Genomic DNA, 3948 nt, shown 5'->3' with positions numbered 1-3948 from the left:
CCGGTATATGCCTGGAAAAGACAACGTGACAGCTGATTTTTTGTCAAAAATTCAGTCATTAAATGAAGCCGTTGACTACACAAAAATCGCTCGTGCACAGCAGGACGACGAGGAAATAAAAGCGCTGCAGGCAGGTACACAAAATTCTTCTCTAATTTTAAAACCTGTTTCCATACCAGGCCTCAGCTCAATTTTGATATGCGACACGTCAAGCTCAGCAGTTAGGCCATACATTCCAAAGCAATTTCGTGACCAGATTCTTTCCACCGTGCACAATTTATCTCATCCTGGGGTCCGTTCTACGTGTAAGCTTGTGACAAGCACATTTGTTTGGTTAGGCGTTCGACAAGATGTCGCGCGGTTTGTACGCAACTATGAACCGTGCCAACGTTCAAAAATCCAGCGACATACAAGGACACCCGTACTAAAATACGAACCCCCGAAGGAAAGGTTCGCACACATCAATATTGATATCGTTGGTCCATTTCCTTTATGCGAAGGACAACGATATTGTTTGACAGTCATAGACCGGTACACTCGATGGCCAGAAGCTGTGCCTATGCCCGATATGTGTGCGGAAACCGTCGTCAAAGCACTCGTTTGTAACTGGATAGCGAGATTTGGAGTTCCAGCCCGCATAGCGTCTGATCGAGGCAGACAGTTTGAGTCTGCTGTATTTACCGAGCTAATGAGAGTTATCGGTGCGAGTCATTTACGCACGACTCCGTTCCACCCCCAGGCGAATGGAATCGTCGAACGGCTTCATAGAACCTTAAAAGCCGCGGTTCTATCCCGCGATACCAACAAGTGGATATACAACTTACCTTCAATTTTGTTAAGTTTGCGCGTCGTTTTTAAGCCGGATTGGAACGCTTCACCAGCCGAACTGGTATACGGAACTACTCTCAGAATTCCAGGGGAGTTTTTCCATAGCAGACGAATGACCGACCCATCTTCCGAAGCAGTTTCGAAATTTCGTGAATCAATGCAGAGATTGGTACCCACTGACACCACATATCACACTTCACCACCCGTCTTTGTCAGCCAACATCTTGCATCGGCGAGTCATGTTTTTGTACGCAACGACGCTGTTCGACCTTCGCTTACACACCCGTACGATGGCCCATACCCGGTAATACAACATTCGTTCACTATTGTTATTAGGGGTCGACAGGTGAACATAAACATCGATCGGCTCAAGCCAGCTTTTACTGCAAACCTAGATTCACGAGATCAGCATCGAAGTAATTCGACGAAACCTACCCGTACAAACCGTCGAGTAAAATTTTCCGAACATAAGGTAGATTCCGTCTAGAAGGGGAGTACTGTGGCAGCATTGCACATTTAAAGAAAATTATTTAAATTCATTGAATTCGCAACGATCCGGCAGCATTAAAATCGCCAGCGAGCTTATTCGCAATTCCTTTTTCGTTCTCTTCTTCACTGGACCTTCGCGCTGATCAGACGCCAGAAATAACCACGTGTGTAAGAATTTTTTAATACTTTAATAATAATTAATAAAGTTTGTTAAACTATTAAACGCAAACACCTTATTATTGATTCGAGTTTGAGTGTAAGTCCAGATACGCTAAATATACACCGGCGAAAATATAAATAGGGACGCAACATTTGGCAAGTTTTCACCGACTTCGAAAAAAAGGAGTTTATCAATTCGTGCGAATATTTTTAAATAAATATATGTTACCGCATAACTTTGGACTACTTGAACTGATTTCGATAATTCCTTTTTGTCGGAAAGGTGGTAATTTGGTTTAGATACGGTCATTTAATCATGAATAAATTGACGATAAATTTGTATACGAGAATTGAAGTCGCTGGTATTTTTTGTTCAAAAAAATACTTGTTTCTTTTTTTACGAAAGAATAGCTCGTTATTTATTAAAAACCATAACACAAAGTTCCATAACAATTTTGAGCTTTTTAATTCGATTTTTTATTGACATTTTTTCATGGATGTTGTTTTTTAAATCATACCGCCCCTTTTTTCACGTTATACATTTATCCATGTAAATCCAGCAAAGGTTTCTTAAATGGCAGTTTACTTGAAAGTTTCCATTGATGCTATTTAAACTAGGAGAGATACAAAAGACCATTTGTTCTTTTCCTCTACTCTTTAATTCTGCACTAGAGTATACGTTTTACTGTGCGAGAGAAGAAGGCAAATAATATTGTAGGGGATTTCATATTTCATTTTTCTTCTTCCTTCATTTGCTGCTTACAATGATGTAGCAAGGATAATATATATAAGTTAAAAATTTTAACTTAAACTTTAAAAATTTCACATCATGCACAAAATCTTAATTTTTAAGCTATTTTTATAATATTTTTAATAAAAAACAGCCCGAAAAATCTTCATGTTCAAGACAAATCTTGACTTAAGGCAACGCTGGCATATCATTAAGTTTTACTTAAATGCTGTTGCAAAAAAACTGAGGTTGATTGAATTATTTTAATAATGTGGATTAGTTACAGGTTAGTTGTAGATACAGGTTAAGTGTTATACTGACACAGTTTATTGACTAAACAAATAACTACTTATTTCTTACAAGTTTAATTAGTCGCATTTTGGTAATTTTTAACTGCCAAACCATCAAATTCAATTTTGTGATTTGCGTAAATGCCAACCAGCTATTTTCCTGTTGGCAGGCAAATTGCTGTTGGCAAAAAATTTTCCAGCAGAAACCAGCAGCTTCCCTTCAAAATGAAATGTCACTTTGCTCTCTCAATTTCCCCTACTTTGCAAGTTTTTTGCGTACGCGAACGCAAAAACTTGTAAGTTTTGTTAAACATGAACAATTAACAGCTACGCGAACGCAACTATTAAAATGCAACCGTGCTGTTTATATTTAACCAAGGCGAATATATATAAAGTAACTACTGAAGATAATTCACTCAAAATTGATATTTACAATGATTTTTAGACGAAAAATAAGAATATTAAAAACTTTTGGAAAATGGGCGCAGCCACGCCCACTTATCGTTACATGTGTATATCTTGGTAACCGCTGCACTAATTTCTTCCAGACACAGTGGTTGGCCCTGGTACAGCATACCAAATGACTGTAAATTTTTAAAATCGGACAATAACCACGCCCACATCCCATATAACGGTAATTTAGAGAAATACGAAATCCTCGATAAATCCGTAAATATTAAAGCTAATTTATTCAAAATTGATGGTTGCAACAATTTTTTACCAAGAAATACGTTTATGATAAAATTTTGCAAAATGGGCGTGGCACCGCCCACTTATGATCACATATATGTATCTCGTTTACCGTTCTAGCAATTTGTACCAAACTCGGTGTGGTTATTGTGCTTGCCACGTAAAGGCAAACCGTTGAAAATTGTTGAAATCGGACTAAAATTACGGCCGCTTTTCATATAACGGTAAATTTAAGAAATGCTTGAAATTTCAATATTTCGCAATTTAAGGACGCTAATTTAGTTAAAATTTCTACACCCCGGCTTATCATGTAGCGGTAGCATATATTTAATGCTTGCGCCGGGTATTTAATGTTCGGCTCCGCCCGAACTTAGACTTTCGTACTTGTTTTTGTTATGTATGGCCCTATTACAATTATATTCAACAATTTTATTGCGCTTGAGGACGTTTCGCAATTTTCATTAAAAATGGCCCCAAGCTCATTAAAATTGTTGAATATGATTAATTTATTAACGAAACACATACATAGACCAACCACTGAACCCGACGACGTACCCACTCCGCAAAATAATTAATAAATGACATTTCCGTTATTTAAATTATCCGTTATTACGTAACTTAGAATTTAGAAAAATCATAATGAAACAGATTTCGACGTGGCATAGAATTGCGTTAAATTTCGGCTGTCCAAATATTAGCAACATCCGTTTAATACAATTTTTAAGTTAGGTTTTGCCAACATTTATTTATTTATTACGGTCA

This window comes from Rhagoletis pomonella, unplaced genomic scaffold, assembly GCF_013731165.1.
Source record: "Rhagoletis pomonella isolate Grant_MI unplaced genomic scaffold, Rhpom_1.0 Rhpom_scaffold_00004, whole genome shotgun sequence".
Classification (NCBI taxonomy): Eukaryota; Metazoa; Arthropoda; class Insecta; order Diptera; family Tephritidae; genus Rhagoletis; species Rhagoletis pomonella.
Note: the sequence above shows the minus strand (reverse complement) of the source record.